At 46.0% G+C, this 19,207-nt stretch overlaps 1 long non-coding RNA gene across 2 annotated transcripts; it reads left to right on the top strand.

Annotated features, from left to right (window-relative positions):
• The first annotated feature begins 686 nt into the window (after nt 1-686).
• LOC138736524 (uncharacterized) lies at nt 687-17,704 on the top strand. 2 transcript variants are annotated; one of them, XR_011340342.1, is made up of 3 exons: nt 687-799; nt 9,809-9,844; nt 16,887-17,704. It is a non-coding gene; the product is annotated as an uncharacterized lncRNA (long non-coding RNA). The 2 variants fall into 2 exon arrangements; XR_011340343.1 differs by having other exon boundaries at nt 687-3,996.
• Nucleotides 17,705-19,207: the final 1,503 nt, after the last annotated feature.

Below are 19,207 nucleotides of genomic sequence, written 5' to 3'. Positions count from 1 at the left end.
TCGGAACAGAGATGGAGTCCTCGATTGCCCTTAACTGGTCGATGTGTCATTTCCATATCTTCTCCCCCACTAGTACATCTCTTATCCGTGTTTCTTTATTTTCCAGGTAAACCTTACAAATACATTTTCTCTGATCTCCAGAGCTCTTGTTGGCTTACTTGGGGATGTTGACTGTTGAATACAAAGTCTGATGTTTGGGTGCACTGCAATAAGTCGGGTTCTCAAGTTGCGTCCTAACATCAGTTCTGCTAGCATGCATTTTGTAGAGGAGTGCGGTATTTTTCTTAATGATAACAGCAAGTCTGCAATTTTATGGTTTTGTGATATTTTACATGACTTCTTTTCTTTCATTGCTCTTTTAAACATCTGCACAAAATGCTCTGCATCCCCATTAGCGCAAGGATAATATTGTCACACGTTGTTGCCTTGTAGAAACATTTGAAAACATCTGACACAAATTGAGGTCCTGTGACGCCACACCTCCTCGTGGTGAACCAGCCCCGTGTGTAACGTCACGTGGCGGAGCAGCCATGGGAAGATGGAGCTGTCAGGGTTTTCTCCCTGCCTCAAGTCTCTTGCCCAATGGGTGCCTGGGGCAGCGATTATGATGTCACAATGCACAAGGTGACTGAGCTCATCCTGCGCTTAAAAAGGTGCACGCTGAACTTGAATAAAAACAGTCGTTAACGATCTCTGGTGTAGTGACTGTGTTTTTCTCCAGCTGCTCCAAGTGCCACAGTGGTGACCCCAACAGGCCCAGATGTCTATCTGGACCCAGTTAACAATGGACGCAGCTGAGGTAAATGCTGTAGCCCTCAAGCTTTCCCCTTTCTGGCCCCATCGCCCTTGAACGTGGTTCGGGCAGGCAGAGGCATAATTTCACCTGTGTAACATCTCAGCTGATGCCACAAAATTCTACCACGTCATGGGCGCGTTGGAACAGGAGACAGCAGCGAGGATCGATGACCTCATCCATCGACTACCAGCAGTGGGCAAGTATACCACCCTCAAAAACCTGCTCCTGGGGAAGATTGGCCTTACTCCCCAGCAGCGTGCTTCTAGGCTCTTACGCCTGGATGGGTTGAGGGGCCGCAGCCCTTCAACCCTCATGGATGAGATGCTGGCTCTGGCAGAGGATCATGAGCTGTGTTTCCTCTTCCGCCTGATTTTTCTGGAACACGTGCCAGAAGATATCCAGCTATATCTGTCAGAGGAAGATTTCACTGACACCCATAAGGCCGCAGCCCTGGCAGATGCCCTCAGGCACACAAAGCAGGAATACAAGGCGGCCCTCAGCCAGGCTTCCAAACGAGGGCCTGGTTGACCGCAAGATGCCCCCAAGCACAAGCCAGTGGAAACCCAGTCAACATGGTGGTTTTACCACCAGCGCTGTGGAGCGCAAGTCCGCAAGTGCCGCCAACCCTGCACAGCCAGGCCAACCGCCGTTGATGGCTGCGACGGTTGGCCACATGAACAGCCGCCGTTACATCACAGACAGATCCATGGGCTACTGGTTCCTGGTGGACACAGGGGCCGAGCTGAGTGCCCTCTTGTACCAAGAACCCTGGTCCAACCCTGCGGACTGCCAACGGCTCCGCAATCAAGAGCTATGGCACCCATAGGGCACAGATACAGATCGGGGAAGAAAAGTTCACATGGAAGTTCGTGCTGGCTTTGGCAGGCACCGTGCTGTTGGGGGCTAATTTCCTGAGGTCTCATGGTCTGCTGGTGGATGTGAGGGACAGGAGGCTGCTCAATGCCCACACTCTTCACTCAGTGCGACTGGGCATGGCATGGAGGACGACAACAGTCCGAGAATTGCCACAGTAGCCGGTGCCAGGGACAAGTACGTTGGGATCTTCAGCAAGTTTCCCACCATCCTGGAGCCATTTTTCAACATCGCCTTCCCCTGACATGTAGTCTTCCACCACATCACCACACAAAGCCCCACGTTGCATGCCAGAGCTAGACAGCTGCCACCGGAGAAACTGAAGCAGGCGAAGGAGGAATTCTCCAGGCTCCAAGAGTTGGGCATCGTCCGGCGGTTAGACAGTGCCTGGGCAGCGCCCCTGAACATGGTCCCGAAGTCATCTGGTGGTTGGAGGCCCTGCGGAGTCTACAGGCAGTTGAATGATGCCACGACTCCAGACAGGTCCACGGTCCCCCATATCCAGGTCTTCGCGGCCAACCTCGACGGCAAGCAGTTCTTTTTCAAAGTCGACCTGGTGTGGGGATACCACCAGATCCCAGTTTACCCCAACGACGTTGGAAAGACTGCCATTATCACCCCTTTTGGCTTATTCGAGTTCCTCTGGATGCCATTCGGGTTGAAGTACGCGGCCCAGACGTTCCAGCGTCTCATGGATGCAATGGGTAGGGATTTGGACTTTGTCTTTATCTACCTAGATGACATCCTGGTAGCCAGCCACAACCCTGTACCCTGTTCACCCATCTGGCAGAGTTCGGCCTCATGGTCAATAAAGCCAAATGCCAGTTTGGGAAATAAACATTGCAGTTCCTGGGGCATACCATCTCAGCGTCTGGGGCAGCTCCGGCACTGGAGAAAGTGGCAGCCATCCACCATTTCCCCAAACTCTCCACCCTTAAAGTCCTACAAGAATTTGTGGTGATGGTAAATTTTTTCCATAGATTCATCCCCAGCGCCGCCTGTACCATGCGCCCTCTATTCGCACTGATCGCGGCAATAGAGAAGACCCTGGCCTGGTCGGGGTAGGTGGACAAGGCCTTCACTGCGATGAAACAGACCCTCATCGAGGCGACTCTACTGGTACACCCATGCCCGGAAGCACACACAGTGCTTTTGGTCGACGCTTCTGCTACGGCAGTTGGGGGAGTGCTGGATGGGCAATGGCGCCCACTGGCCTTCTTCAGAAAACAGTTGTGGCCACTGGAACTTAAATACAGTGCACTTGACCGGGAGCTCCTGGCGCTGTACCTGGCCATCTGCCACTTTCGTTATTTCTTGGAGGGCAGAACTTTTACTATTTTTACTGATCACAAGCCCCTCACCCAAGTCTTGGCTATGGCCAAGGACCTGTGGTCAGCCAGGCAGCAGCGCCATCTTTCCTATGTATCCGAATACACTATGGACATCTGGCACAGTGTGGGCAAGGACAATGTGGTTGCGTACGCGCTCTCCTGCCTGGCCATCAACACATTAGCTCCCGGCCTAGACAACGCACGCTGAAACACAAGCTCTCCGGACCGCCATTTCAGGTCTGCACCTCGAGGATATTCGGCTTCCTGAATCCGCCCAGCTGCTGCTCTGCGACACCTCCACTGGCTCACTGTGCCTGATAGTTCCACAGGAGTGGAGGGCAAGAGTCATCAGCTCCATCCATGATCTTGCCCACCCCTCAGTAAAGGCAACCGTGAGGATAGTGGCGCAATGATTCCTCTGGCATGGACTTAAGAAAGAGGTGGCGGACCTAGCCAACAACTGTATCAGGTGCCAGGCATCTAAAATTCACAGGCGCACTCAGGCCCCTGTTCAACATTTCAACTTGGCCACACGGAGGTTCCAGCATATCCATGTGGATGTTGTGGGCCCCTTGGGAGTCACGCTACCTGTTTACTATAGTGGACAGAGCAACAAGATGGCTGGAACCCTTCCTGGTCCATGAGGCGTCAGCGGAGATGTGTGCCAAAATCCTGGTCAGCCAGTGGATCGCTCGTTTTGTCGTGCCAATGCACATCACGAGTGACAGAGGCGCTCAGTTTACCTCCGTGCTATGGACTCAGCTGGTGAGGCTTTTGGGGTTAAAACTTCACCACACCATGGCCTACCACCCACAGTCTAATGGGTTGGTAGAGAGTTTCTACCGCACTTGAAGTTCACTGTGATGGCTAGACTTTCTGGCCCGGACAGGGTAGATGAGTTGCCCTGGGTCCTCCTCGGGATCAGAACGGCACCCAAGAAGGACCTGCAAGCCTCGTCGGCAGAGATGGTTTACGGTGTGCCACTCTCCCTGCCAGGTGAGTTTTTCAGCCCAGTGGCTGATGTGATGCACAAGGAAGGTGAGCGGCTCGCGGACCTCTGCAAAAGACTGGCTAATCTAACCCCTCCACCCCTATCATACCACATCACCTGACCATCCCACCGTCCCAAAGAACTGGATGTGGCGCAGTTTTTATTTGTCAGGAGAGGACCATAGAGGGCCCTGTTGCAGCACCCATACAAAGGGCTGTACATGGTTCTCCAGTGGTCAGGTGGGACTTTCACCTTAGATGTGGGGGGAAAGGAAGAACTTTTTACTGTGGACCGCTTAAAAGCCGCTCATTTGGACTTATCCCAACCAGTGCAGACGGCCGTGCTCAAGCGCCGGGGCTGGCCGCCAAAGCGGCAGGACGCGTAGTGGGTTCTGGGGGGGGTTTGTGTGGCAGCACACCTCCTCGTGGGGAACCAGCCCCGCGTTTAACGCCATGTGGTGGGGCAGCCATGGGAAGATGGAGCTGTCAGGGTTTTCTCCCTGCCTCAAGTCTCTTGCCCAATGGGCGCCTGGAGCAGCGATTGTGATGTCACAATGCACGAGGTGACTGAGCTCATCCTGCGCTTAAAAAGGTGCACGCTGAACTTGAATAAAAACAGTCGTTAACGATCCCTGGTGTAGTGACTGTGTTTTTCTCCAGCTGCTCCAAGTGCCACAGTCCATTGTCTGAAACCTGTTCCATGTGTTCCAAACCCTGTGAACACAGTTCATAGTTCCTCAATTGTTTTTTCCGTGTCATTGACCACATTGGCATTACTATAGGCCAGTTGGAGTGTGCATCCACAATAATCAGAAAATTTTCCACCATAAATTGACTAGCGCAATCAATGTGCCACAGAATTCAGTGCTGTAGTTGTGATGGCCATTTCCATCAGTTAGCTTTGGCCTGGCATACCTTCAGTTGTATTTCTTGGCAAATGTAACATCTCCATACCATCTGCTCAATGTCACCAGACATGCAAGTGTGCCAGTGCCTTCATCCAAACCATTTCTGGACGATTGGTGTGGAGCGCTTTTAGCATGGCCCCTTGCCATTTCATGTTCCCCACAACAGGCAACCCTCTTCAATTGATATTTGTTTCGATGCATGTGATAAGCTTTCAATTTGGGGTAATACTGTTGGCCTCTGACCATCCATTCAAGGTGAAGTTTAGAATCTTTGACAGCGTAGTCACTTTCCGTACCTCTTTGCTGTAATAGGCAAGTGGTGAAGTTGTTCCTGGTTGATCGTTGTGGCTTCCTCTGCCCAATTCATATTCCCTTCTGCCTGTTCTGTCTCAGGCAGAGGTAAGCATGATAAGGTATCCACATGGCCATTCTTGTTGCTTTAGATCATAATCATAGGCCTTGAGCTGCATTGGCCATCTTTGAATTCTCACTGCCAAAAACACAGGAAAAGCTTTCTTGGGGCTTAAGATCAAGCTCAGTAGTTTATTGTCCGTCACTAAAGTAAACTTCTTACCAAATAGGTATTGGTGAAATCACTTAAGATCAAAGGTTATGGCCAGTCCTTCCTGCTCCGGTTGTGCATAGTTCCTTTCTCAGGCCATCAAGAAGTGGGAAGCATATGCAACTGGTTGTTCTCCCTTTTCCGTGGCTTGTGACAACACCATGCCTAAACCAACATGAGGCATCAACAACAAGGGTCGTAATGAACGAGAATATTGTCCCTTGAGGTTAGCAGTTTCTTCAAGCAATTGAAAACTTTGTCAGTTTCCGTATTCCAGAACCATTTCTGGCCTTTTTTTAAAACAGCTGATTGAGTGGGTTGCAGAGTGTTGAGATGTTAGGAATGTGCTTCCAATAATGGTAAACCAAACCTAAAAAAGTTTGTAACTCTGCTCAATTCAATGGGCAAGATGTGCTGTGGACAGCTTCGGTGCCAGCTGTATCCATCCTGTCTCCTTCATGGTCAATCGTAAATCCCAAATATGTTTCTGAGGGTACCATAAATACACACTTGTTTTGATGCAGTTGGACTTTAGCCTGTTCTAACCTGTCTAGGACTTTTTTCCAGGTTTGTTAGGTGCTCTCCCTCGTCCCGACCCATTACGATAATGTCATCTAGGTAACATCCAACATTTAGTCCTTGCAATAGTTTGTCCATAACAGCTTGAAATATTGGTGGATGCGAAGATTCCATATGGCATCTTGGTGTAAGTGAACAATCCCAGGTGAGTGTTGATAGCCACATACTCCCTGAATTTATGGTCCAATTCAATGTTGATATGCTTGTGATAAGTCCAATTTCCTGATTTATTTTTTTTCCCACCAGTCAGAGTTTGAAATAATTCTTCCAGTCTCAGAATGGGACATCCAGAAACTTGTAGCACTTGGTTAGTTGTGACCTTGTAGTCCCACAATTTCAAATTTCACCATTGGGTTTTCTGACTGCCACAATAGGAGTTGCCCAGTTGCTGTGCTGAAGTTTCTTGAGTGTTCCTTTGTTTTCTAATCTGTTGAGCTCCATCTCAATTCCTTTTTTTTTTAAATTGCAAAAGGTACTGTCCTTGGCTTAAAGAATTTGGGTTTGGCTTGCAGTTCCAATTGCAGTTTTAGCTGGACTCCCTGAATTTCTCCTAGGTCCTTCCCAAACACTGTCTGATACTTCTGAAGCATCTGCTTCAGCTTTGATTTCTTTTTGCCCACAGTTTGTACATTCTTCACTACAATAATTGTCTTCCAATCCAGTTGGATGTGCAACAACCAATCCCTTCTAAACAAGGTGGGTCCTTCTGCATCTACAATGTAAAGTGGTAATCCTTTCTTTGTCTGTCCCTTGTACTCAATGTCTACTTTATATTTCTCTAGCACTTTGACTTTCTCTCTGGTAACTATCTTTAACACTTTATCCAACCATTTCATTTCAAGTTTGGGCAGTAGTTTGTCTTTCTGATCTTTCGACTTTAATGATGCAGCTGCCCCTGTGACAAGTTCCATCTGGACCAGTTCACTGTTAACTTTAATATGAACAAATATTTCTGACCTGTGGTCAACTACACTATGGACATACTTACTGCCAACGGCCCGTCATCCTTGGAGTCGCTTTGGTACTCTGGCTCATTGCTGGAACTTTTGTCATTTCCCCTGAGGTTTTTTCTTCTCAATTTTCGCTCTGATTTGATGTGTTCCTCCTTGTCATATAAATAGCCCTGGTGCTTTTTGTGATAACAGTTATCAGGGCTGTGGTTATTCCTACCACAGCGGAAGCATTCCCATTGGTGCATTCTCTTTACCACGTGCTCCCCCTTGCATAATATTATGATCAGCCATTTTGATACACAATGCTATCTCATAGGCGGACTTAATGTCCAAACTTTTCCTGCTCAACAATCATTGTTGGGCTTGGTGATCAGCCAAACTGATTACCTCTCAGGGTCTCATCCAAAAAATTTCCAAAACAACATGTCTCCAACAACTTATGCAATTTGGCAAAATGTTGGCTCACCGTTTCACCTGTGTTTTGCTTTCGGGTGTAGAATTTGTACCTTTCCGTGATCCCCACTGGTTTTGGGGACTGATGCTCTCCAACCAGGTCATGTAACTCTTCATAAGCCTTGGTATTTAGTTTCGCCGGTGCCAATAGGGTCTTGATCAGACCGTATGTTCTGCTCCCCACCTTGCTTAAAAACAGTGCCTGTTTCTAAATCCCTCATATCATGGGCAATGCAGTACATATCGAACCTATCTACATAATTATACCAGTTTTCCATTTCTTTATCTTCTGTGAATTGTCCTTCTGTCATTTTAACTACCTATTATTCAGTAACAAAGTAAATCCAGAATTTATTCTCACATTTTTTGTTGTCTTCCTCTTGAGTTTCTTCCCTTTCCCTTTCTTTCTGCTGCCAAACATGTGCTTCAATCTCGCTGTCGCCAACGTTGTTCTCCCCCCCCCCCCCCCCCCACTCAATTTCCACCTCTGCCCGAAATCCTGTCGATCCCATCATCCGGAATTTATCCTCGTCGCCACTTTGTTGTACATTTTCCCTTTGAAAATAAAATCACTCGAGAGAGAGGCTTCACTTGTGGCTTTATCCATTTGAAGATGGCGGCAATCTAAAAGTCTCCCCAATGCACTGACGTCACCCACCCTTGAGCGTTCCCACAACACTCTGTGTACCTGATGTCATGTGCGCATGCACATTCCCATTACAGCCTTCATCAGGCAGGGCATCAAGTACAAGAGATGGAACAGCACATTATCACTCTACAAGAAGTTGGTGAGACCACACGGAATACTGTGCACAGTTCTAGTGGCTCAGCTACAGGAATGATGTCATTAAGCTGGAAAGGGTGCCAAAAAGATTTACAAGGAGATTAGAAAGACTGGAGGGCTTGAGTTATAAGGGAGGCCCAACCAGCTGCCACATTTTTCCCTGGACTATAGGAAGCTGAGGGATGAGGGGCACAAATGAGGTTAACAGTAAATGTTGTTTTTCCACAGAAGGAAATTTAAACCTAGAGGGCATAGATTTAAAGTGAGAAGGAAAAGATTTAAATGGGACTGATTTTTCCACACAGAAGGAGGTGTATATATGGAATGAGCTGTCAGAGGAAGATACAATCATAATGTTTAAATGACAGATTACATCGATAAGAAAGGATTCGAGGGATATAGGCCAACTACAAATTTGTTGGTATGGGGCCGAAGGGCCTATTTTCACAATGAATAGTTCTATGACTCAATGATACTTAGAGGAGCACAATATTGTGTCGAGTTCTGAATTTATTGATGTGGTAACATTTGAAGCCGAGGCCTGCACTGAAGACTGAATGCTTGGAATCAAATGGAATAACAGAATATGGTAAACTTGGATGCAAAGGGGACATATGAAGGTGTAAAATGATATAGAGTGGGGTTAGAATTCATAAGGCTGCTGATTTTCAAATTGATTTCCTATTTCACTTACAAAACTGTGTTTAAGTTGGTCAAAGTCAATCAAATAGCAGATCTATGACAAGCTAAGTCTGTGCCTAAGAAGGTATTAAAACAAGATTTTCAACCTTTGATGAGATGACTTTCCTGCAAAGCATTCTTTCCTTGACATAAATTCATTAAAATGGACAATCCAAAGTTTGTGATAAGTTAGTGGGAAACTATTGATGCGGAGTCAGAAATTAACTGAAGTAAGTTAGATTTTGAGGAATTCTACAGAGCTTTACTGTGACTGCACTCAAAGAGAGCAGTTAAGATACTATGATAATGTTGTTTGGGTCTTTTCACGATCATAATTGGGCATGAAGTAACATTTCATGGAGCAAAGTTGTCGAGAAAGCAAAATAAATAATTTATTTTCAAGATTTATTTCATTTATAAAATGTCAGCCAAATCATACTATTAAGAAAATTCAAGATGAATCAGTTGGGACTATATATAAATTGTTTACAGTCACTTGAAGGATCCAAGATCGCAATGCATCAATACCTAGTGGGGATAAATCTTTACAAAGGCTTTGTTATGGCTCTACAGAAGGTGTTCTTTTTAATTATTTGAAGGTTCAGTGAAGAATTGCTGGGAAGCACACTAACAAAATGATTTACTGCTGAAGGTGTAGGAGATAAACCGGACCTTTGTTTTTGAAACATGGCAACCAATTGGTAACTTTATTCCATGGTATGATATATATTTGAAGGTTCAGACCACAGCTGTGAAATGAAAGTCAAATCATGTCAAGTTCTAGCATTCTGCATGACTTACTTAAGTGCTGGATGATGGAGGTAGAAAATGTGTAACTTGGTTTGAATTACAAGTATGGCTCCAGAAATAATGGGATTTTTTTCACATTTATTTACAGTGCAGCATATTTGGGAAGAGGCTTTCAGATATAATTGTGAGTAAAGATGTTTTAAACTTATTCTTATTATATCCTATATATTATGGGCAGCGAGAAATGTTCTTTCTTATAATCATATATACTATGTGTACTGTAGGATATACAGTATAATTCTCATTATCCGGTACTTATAGGGATAGTGGATGCCAGAAATGCAAATTTTCTGGTTGACTGAGACTCTCTTACAATGCCCAACTAATACACCGTTTAAAAGACAAATGACAGTACAAAATGTAATGTATTTTTGAAAAAAATCAGTAATAGTTTTTAATCATGTAATATTCACTTGAATCAAGTAATTCCTGTAACTATCAAAATGCAAATTCGAATCCAGTCCATCTCTGTAACAGCATTGCACTAACCACTACACGGAGCGAGCTACCATCATAATTAACTCCCTCCCCCATGTTTAGAGATAAAGAATTACTAATATACCTAATACCAATAAAGATATAGACTCTTTCTTGGTAGGAATAGGGAGACATGTTGGGATAGTTGCCCAGCGGTGAGCGGCAGTGACTGGGTCTTAATGACGGTGTCCCAGTTAGGCCCTCAGCACAACCCGATTCACCTCCATACATGTGTCCCGGTCAGTCCCTCGACATACTTTCCCCGCGCTGACAACCTGACTTACCTCCATGCAAGTGTGCTGGACAGACTCTCGGCGTATCTTCCTTTAAATTTGAACCCCATGCACAGGCTATAGCGTGAATAAAAGTTCTCACGACTGGAGGGAGAACGTACACTTTCATTAGCTTATAACTAAGCGTAGGGTCTCACAGTCGTCTTCAGAAGGGTTCTAGGTTTTGGTGGGAAACCAGGGTTATATGTGAGCAGAGGGGGTGTGGAGATGGGAGGAGGGGCCAGCCATCAGCACAACACCCTTCCAGTGAATCCCTGTTCACTGCATTTACCCCTTCCTGCAGAATTTAGGGTCTGTGAATGAAGATAGAGAACATGGGTTCAGAAAAAAAAGATGAAAAATATACAGTTATTTACAAATTTACATATTTAAGTGGTCCGGGGGGTCTGGAGGTTCTGGTGGAGTGCCTTAACCCTGGGGGGCCTTGGACTCCTTGGGCCTCTTGGTCCCCTTGTGAGGGAGGAGAGGTGGGCTTGGTCTCCACCTCAAAGGTGAAGAGGGATGCACTTTTCTTCTGAACCAGATCCCCTGAGGCCTTGACTGGGATGGCGAGTATGAGCTCCATGGCCCACAGGGCACCTGAGGCAGTGGACCCTCTGTTCAAGTGGGTGCCAAGGTTCCTGATGGAAACGGTGTCCTCTCTGCCATCCGGGTGCTCCACATAGGCATACGTGGGATTGGCATGGTGCAGTTTCACCCTTTCCACCAGGGGTTCAGTTTTGCTTGTCTTCATGTGCTTCCTGAGAAGGAGAAGTGAGCCAGATGGGGAGTATAGTTCCTGATGCTGGCCTTCTTTCGAAATTATATAGGAGCTCTTGAGGAGTAGCATTGGTCGCACAGGACAAAGTAGTGAATGGATGGAGAGGAGCACCATAGGGAGGACTTTCTGCCAGCGTGAGTCTGGAAGGCCTTTTGACTTCAGAGCCAGTTTGACAGTCTTCCAGACCACGGCATTCTCCTTTCAACCTGCCCATTCCCCTGGGGGTTGTAGCTCATAGTCCTGATGGATGCGATGCCCCTCGCCAGCAGGTACTGACGTAGCTCATCACTCATAAAGGATGAGCCTCAGCACTATGAAAATAGCTGGAATTCTCGAACAGGGCGAAAATGGAATCTAGAGCCTTTATAACTGATGAAGTGGACGTGTCTGGACGTGGAATGGTGGACGGGAAGTGGGAGTGCTCATCAATGATAGAGAGGAAGAGAGCCCGTTCGTGGAGGGGAGAGGTCCCTTAAAATCGACACTGAGCTGAGCCATTCGAAGGACCTGGATGACTTGATCAGGTACGCCTTTGTTGGGTGGTAGAAGTGTGGCTGGCAAGACCTGGTCATTCCCCTGACGTCTTCCATGGAGTAGGGCAGATTTTGCACCTTGACAAGATGAGCCATGCGGGTAACCCCTGGATGGCAGAGCTCATTATGCAGAGACGGTAGTTGTCTGGTGTGTGCAGAGGCACAGCTTCCTCTGGATAAGGCATCTGGAGGGTCATTAAGGGCTCCTGGCTGATAGGCCATGTCACAATTGTAGGTGGAGAGCTCAATCTCAACTTAGCAATTTTGTCTTTCTTGATTTTTCCCCTCTTGACATTATTAAACATGAATATGACTGAGCACTGGTCAGTGAGGAGCATAAATTTCCTACCAGCCAGGTACTGTCTCCAGTGCCTCTCGACTTCTACAATGGCTTGAGCCTCCTTTTCCACAGAGGGGTTCTGGAACTCGTGGCCTTGCAATATCTGAGAAAAGAATGCAACTGGCCTGCCCATCTGGTTGAGGGTAGCAGCCATGCCTACATCCGAAGCATCGCTTTCCACTTGGAAAGGTACATGCTTGTCCACGGCGTGCGTGGTGGCTTTCGCAATGTGGTTCTGGAGGAAGTTAAAAGCCATTTGGGCTTCAGTCGAGAGGGGGAAATTAGTGGCTTTTAAGATGGGGCAAACCTTATCAGCGTATTGAGGGATTCACTGGGCATAATATGAGAAACAAAACCAGGTATTTCCTCAAAACCTTTGTGGTCCTGAGAACGGGCAGCTTTAACAGGGGCGCATCCTATCGGGATTGGGGCCAATGATGCCATTCTCCACCATGTAGCCAAGGATAGCCAGATGTTTAGTCCTGAACATGCACTTGTCAGAGTTATAAGTGAGGTTCAGGGTTTTTGCCACGTGGAGAAAACTCTGGAGGTTGGCGTCATGGTCTTCCAAGGTGTGGCCACAGATGGTCACATTATTGAGCTAGCCTTCAACCCATACTTGTCCATTATTCTGTCCATCTGCCTCTGGAAGATAGAAATCCCATTAGTAACACCAAAAGGGACCCTCCGGAATTGATAGAAATGACCGTTACCCTCAAATGCCATATATGGATGGAATGGATTGACAGCTGGTGATGAGCAGCTTTCAGGTCAACGGTCGAATAGACCCAATACTGAACAATATCATTCACCATGTCTGAAATTCGAGAGTGGGGGGTGTATGCATCCTAGAGTGTGTAACGATTAATAGTTTGCTATAGTCAATTACTGCTCTGGACTTGTTTTCCCCCTTTTACCACTACCACTTGCACTCTCCAAAGGATGGTGCTAGTTTCGATGATACCTTCGTCAAGCAGACATTGAGTCTCTGAATTTTTATAAAACCTCGGTCTGTTGTGCTGTATCTCCTGCTCTTGGTAGCAATAGGTTTTCAGTCCAAGGACAGATTTGAGGAGAGGTGGGGAGTGTTAGGTAAAACATCATGAGATGGGACCGGAGAAGGAGTCACCCAGTACTAAGGAGTAACAGAATGGATCCTTGTACTTACAAGATAAGAGAGACATTGATGGATTGAGAGGCAGGAAGCTAGCAGGGAAAGGATAGCAACAGTTTTAGTCATTGGACAAGTAATGATATGATGATGTTCTAAACATGTATCCAAGGGTATAAAAAATCACCATTTTGCTGATAACGGCAGAATGCATTCTCCGACTAACTTTGTTAGTCGCAAGTGTTACAATCCGGTAATAAAGAACAAAGAACCCTGATTTCGACTCAGCCTGGTGTTTGTCTCACTCATTCATGAACAAAGCAGACCTAACAGGAGTGGGGTCAATATTCAGTGCGGAGAGGCTGCATCTGGGTTCTGATTTTAGGGGCCCTCCATTCCAAATTGTTACAGGGTGAGGGGACCAGAATTCTCCAAGGTCACACTTTTAAGGTGACACAGTAAGTTCAGACCCAACACCACTGGAGCACACAGTTCATCAAGTATATACAGGTGAAATTTACAGAATTTTCCCCCTTCAAATGACAAATGTTGTTGAATACATGTAGGATACGAATGAGATGTGAGAAATATGCAGTAATTGGAAGATACATCTTCAGGTTGTATTTTTGCAGAGTCCATGAGTCTATGAAGCTTTCAGTAGAGCCCGTGTTGATTAGGCATTTAGTGGAATGTCCATTTATGTTCACAGTCACTATAGAGTTGCTGAGCTGGTGAGGTCTGTCCTGATCTAGGACCATTGAGGATAGGTCCCCAGAGACTCTATGCTCCTCAACTGAGTAGCCCCCACCCTCCTGTGTTGCCCTGCATGAGTAAGATAGCATCGACCTCGTGGCACAGCAGTATGGCTCCCCTCCTTCCTCCTCTGACGCTGTCAGCACCGAATTTGAATTTGGGTCATGGCAAGATGGCCGCCAAGCCTTTTCGTGCCATTTTTTCACTGCCATTGCCACCTTCCATCGGCGTGTAGTGCAGCAAGTGGGCTTGAGTGAATTTGGGGCAGATGGCTTGGGGATAGAATTGGATCCGGGAGCTGTGCAGGCCATGGACTTCCCTGAGTTTCCCCTTGCATGGCAAACCCTCATCCAATGCCATTTCTTGCCACAGATGGAACACACTGAGTCTTTTGCCGGGCAATAAGATCGGGGATGCTGGCTCTTGCTGCAGAGAAAGCAATCCCTAGCACAGGAGTGCTCCCTAGCACAAGAAGTGGCAGCCATTAAAGCTGGGGTAGCGTGAGAGGCAGGTCCTTGGAAGGTCCTAGATGAGCGAGCTCACTGGCTTCAAGGTCGTTGTTCTCAAGCTTGGCCTGTTCGAATGATTTGGCCAATTCAATGTGACTAGCCAGGTCCTTCTTACCCGACTTGAGTAGTCACTGCCTCATGTGTCTTGAGCGGACCCCCGTGACTGGAATGTTCCCAATCTTTCTTCATGAATGCGGCCGCTTGCCACTTCATACCTGCACTTCTTGGCAAGCGTCCACAGATCCAGCAGGTAGTCATCAATGGTCTCTACTGGCCGCTGGCGATGTTCAATCCCTTGATAGCAACGTCATATGTAGTGCAGTCCCTGATGACTGCATAATCTTTTGTTCCTACCCTCGAAACGAGTGTGGACGTTCTGAGTTTATTGGCATGGAAGATGTCCCTGGTCACGTTCAAGTAGGCCTTGAAGCAGTGTAGCCAGTATGTGAACTCCTCAGCTGTGTCGGGGGACAGAGGGTCTATCAGCAGCCGACCTGGCTTGAGTAGCGCTTCCATCATTCAAGGAATAAACTTGTAGCGCAAATAAAAGCTCTCACAACTTGAGGGAGAACAAATGCTTTTATTAGCTTATAACTATAAGTAGGGCCTCACAATAGACTTCAGAAGGGCTCTGGGATTAGGCAGAAAACCAAGGTTATATATGAGCAGATGGGGGCGAAGCCAGCCATCAGCACAACACTCTCTCAGTGAATTCCAGTTCACTGCACAGGCACTGTACAGCATTGTGCTAGCTTCTAAGCTAACCATGCCAATTAACCATCCCTCCTCCAAATTTACAGATAAAGCCTTGCCAATATACTTAATAGTATACTAATAATGATGAAGATATTTCCAGGCAGGGATAAGGAGACACTTTGGGGGAGTCACACCAGGGGCGAGCAGCACCAGCCGGCTCTTCATCCTGGGGGCCGCCATTTTATTCAAACACAACTTTATTGAAACTATTCAAACAGCTGCTGGCTGAATGTTTCTTCCCAAGGGGTTGTGTGTTGCTTCAGAGAACCTTTACTTTTACAATTTTAAACTTTTATTAAAATTTTATTTACCCTTTCAAAACATCATTAATTTCTTTATTTCGTGCTTTGCTAGTTGTTTGAGTTTCCGGTTAATTGAATGCTGGACAATAGGGATTTTATTGTACTTCTATATACCATGGTACTGTCCACTCCAGTACAACAAGGTGACAAAGTAATGTTGGCAGAACTAGTTGTTTGTCTAAATAATGTTCTGGATTAGAGAACACATTTCACACTTGATGACCAGTTTCTTCTGTAATTGAGAGGTGCATCTTTGCAATCTGCACTGATCAATCTTTGTTGTATGCTTCAGTCCCTCAAAGCCGTATTTCCAACACGCTCAGGTAGTCAGATCCGACTATGAAGGAGGTGGTGGACTGGTCAGACTACTTACCAAAGAGCAATGCCTCACACTTCTTCCTGTTTATCTGGCATCCTGATGCAGACGCAAACTGGCCATAGATTCTGAGCAGTCTGGAGAGTGATCGTGTGTCTGAACAAAAGACGGCAACAATGTGCATGTACAGGGAGGCTTTGACCTCAGTGTCTCAACTCCTCTTTTACCCTCATCCTTCCTGATGGATTCAGCAAAGTGGTCAATATAAGACACAAAAAGGCTGGAGGGGGTGGGTAACCCTACTTGGCTCCAGACTTGATGGGAAAGCTATCTGTTTCCCACTTATTGATTTGAACTGCATTTCAGATGTCTGGCAGAGTAGTTTAATCCCATTTCAAATTCCCTCTCCAAAGCCCAATTTGGAGAGCATGCCAATTGTTTTCATGTGCACTATTCTGTTAAAAGCCTTCTCCTGATCTAAGCTGAATAGAAAGGCAAACAACCCCTTTCTTGTATGTAGGCTATGGTATTTCTGAGCAAGACTTTTCCTGCCCAGAACCGTGCAAGTTTGATCTCAGTGGATCACCTGTCCCAAGACAGACTTGATTTGATTGTGGATTGTTTTGGACCGATTTTTGTAGTCAGTATTTAACAATGAAATGGGGCTGCAACTTTTAATACAGCGCAGGTATGGCACAACCCCCACACCTTTGCCCTGGTAGTCAGCATATCTTTCTTCCAGATCATATATAGATCCAAGATGGAAAGGGTCCAAAGGGTTGCCATGTACAAGTCACCAGAAAATGGGAGCAAGGGCATACCCAACCTGACCCTCATCCTGATCACCATCTCCATCTGTCGAGGTGTGGAACCCAAATACAAGAGCACAACTGCTAATATGTGCTGAGGTTGTACCTGTCTTATGTGTGGCAAAGAATGGGGCTTGCTTTGTTGCCACACATTGTCTCAGTTCGTTGAATTTTGCTGCACCTAACCTTAGTGGAATTTTTTTCCAGACAAATGCCATTGACCATGTCCATCAAGCAATAGTCAGCAAAAAACATCCTGCAGACATTGAGAGAGGAAGACTCAATGGACTGTGAGGTGGCCCCCTGAGAAGACCATCAAGGTCATCTGGCAGAATGCTTCATCATCAGTGCTCATGAACAAGCAGCAGGACTTGGCTGAACTGACAGTAAAAGGAGCCCTCCTTGACAGATCCTTCCTGTATATTAGGAACATCACCAACAATGCATGTTTTCACCGAGTTGACTGGTGGAGTGGGGACAGTCACCCACCCCTCTACAGAATGCAGATTCGTTGAGAGTGTGTGGAGAACGATGCAAGGGTCCTTGTTACTGTTCATCCCCAGCAGCAGCGAGATAGGGGACTTTATGATTTACAGGTTGTTCATGGAGATGCACACATAGATAGACATCCAGAATTACTGGTAGACTATCAACTCGGTGAAAGATATTTTGTTGGCCTTTCAGCACATGGAGATGTTGGTGCATGAATGCTGCAGGAGTATGTGCTAAGGAATGCGCTGAGGCTTAGCAAAGTCAATGCGAGGACGATAAGAGGAAGGACCACAGTCTAGCATCCTTCCTTTACTGGTCATTGAGGGCCTAGGAACAAAGGGAAGTTCCTCAAACAGTGGGGGGAAGTAATGACAAGGTGTCACAGTGGTAGAAATGCTGCTAAATAAAATAGAAAATGAATGTAATAATGTACAGTGATGGAAATGTATTGAAATGACACTGGGTGCGAAGAGACTGGGACAGTTTTCTTTTTGTAAATAATTTCTTGTGAATAAAGTCTATTTTTGGGAAAATTATCTGGGTTTTTTTGTATGCAATGTTTTTTAAAATATTTTTTTATTTTTCACACTGTGAACCGTAACAACCAAAATATGTACAAACATTTCTCATTAAATATACACAATGGCATTTTCCCCCTTTCTTTTCCTGCCTTCCCTCCATCACCCCCTCCCACCCCCCTCCAAAAGCAATAAGTATTCAACATATACAATACAATAAAACCATAAAACAATGTCTTCACACATAGGAAAAACAAACCAGAAAAATGTGTCATCTTTTATACACTTCTTCTTTGGCTTGGCTTCGCGGACGAAGATTTATGGAGGGGGTAAAAAGTCCACGTCAGCTGCAGGCTCGTTTGTGGCTGACAAGTCCGATGCGGGACAGGCAGACACGATTGCAGCGGTTGCAGGGGAAAATTGGTTGGTTGGGGTTGGGTGTTGGGTTTTTCCTCCTTTGCCTTTTGTCAGTGAGGTGGGCTCTGCGGTCTTCTTCAAAGGAGGTTGCTGCCCGCCAAACTGTGAGGCGCCAAGATGCACGGTTTGAGGCGTTATCAGCCCACTGGCGGTGGTCAATGTGGCAGGCACCAAGAGATTTCTTTAGGCAGTCCTTGTACCTTTTCTTTGGTGCACCTCTGTCACGGTGGCCAGTGGAGAGCTCGCCATATAATACGATCTTGGGAAGGCGATGGTCCTCCATTCTGGAGACGTGACCCATCCAGCGCAGCTGGATCTTCAGCAGCGTGGACTCGATGCTGTCGACCTCTGCCATCTCGAGTACTTCGACGTTAGGGGTGTAAGCGCTCCAATGGATGTTGAGGATGGAGCGGAGACAACGCTGGTGGAAGCGTTCTAGGAGCCGTAGGTGGTGCCGGTAGAGGACCCATGATTCGGAGCCGAACAGGAGTGTGGGTATGACAACGGCTCTGTATACGCTTATCTTTGTGAGGTTTTTCAGTTGGTTGTTTTTCCAGACTCTTTTGTGTAGTCTTCCAAAGGCGCTAAATCAAATAGTTTTTATCATTTTTGGGTATGGAGGTTCAAGGCAAGCTCTCTCTGTTATGTTCCATGTATGGTTCCCAAATTTGTTCAAACAATGTGACTTTATTTTTTAAATCATTTGTTATTTTTCCAATGGAATACATTTATTCATTTCCATGTACCATTGCTGTATTCTCAGGCTGTGTTCCATTTTCCAAGTTGACATTATACATTTTTTTTGCTACTACTAAGGCTATCATAATAAATCTTTTTTGCACTTTATCCAATTTAAGGCCTAATTCTTTATTTCTTATGTTACTTAAAAGAAAGATCTCTGGATTTTTTGGTATGTTATTTTTTGTGATTTTATTTATTATCTGATTTAGTTCTTCCCAAAACGTATTCAGTTTTGTACATGCCCAAATTGCATGTATTGTTGTTCCCATTTCCTTCTTACAGTGAAAACACCTATCTGATAATGTTGCATCCCATTCTTTTAGTTTTTGGGGCATGATATACAACCTGTGTAATCAATTA

The sequence above is a fragment of the Narcine bancroftii genome, chromosome 6 (assembly GCF_036971445.1).
Source record: "Narcine bancroftii isolate sNarBan1 chromosome 6, sNarBan1.hap1, whole genome shotgun sequence".
NCBI classification, from domain to species: domain Eukaryota; kingdom Metazoa; phylum Chordata; class Chondrichthyes; order Torpediniformes; family Narcinidae; genus Narcine; species Narcine bancroftii.
The sequence above is the reverse complement of the archived record's forward strand: the minus strand, read 5'-3'. Positions and strand labels throughout refer to the sequence as shown.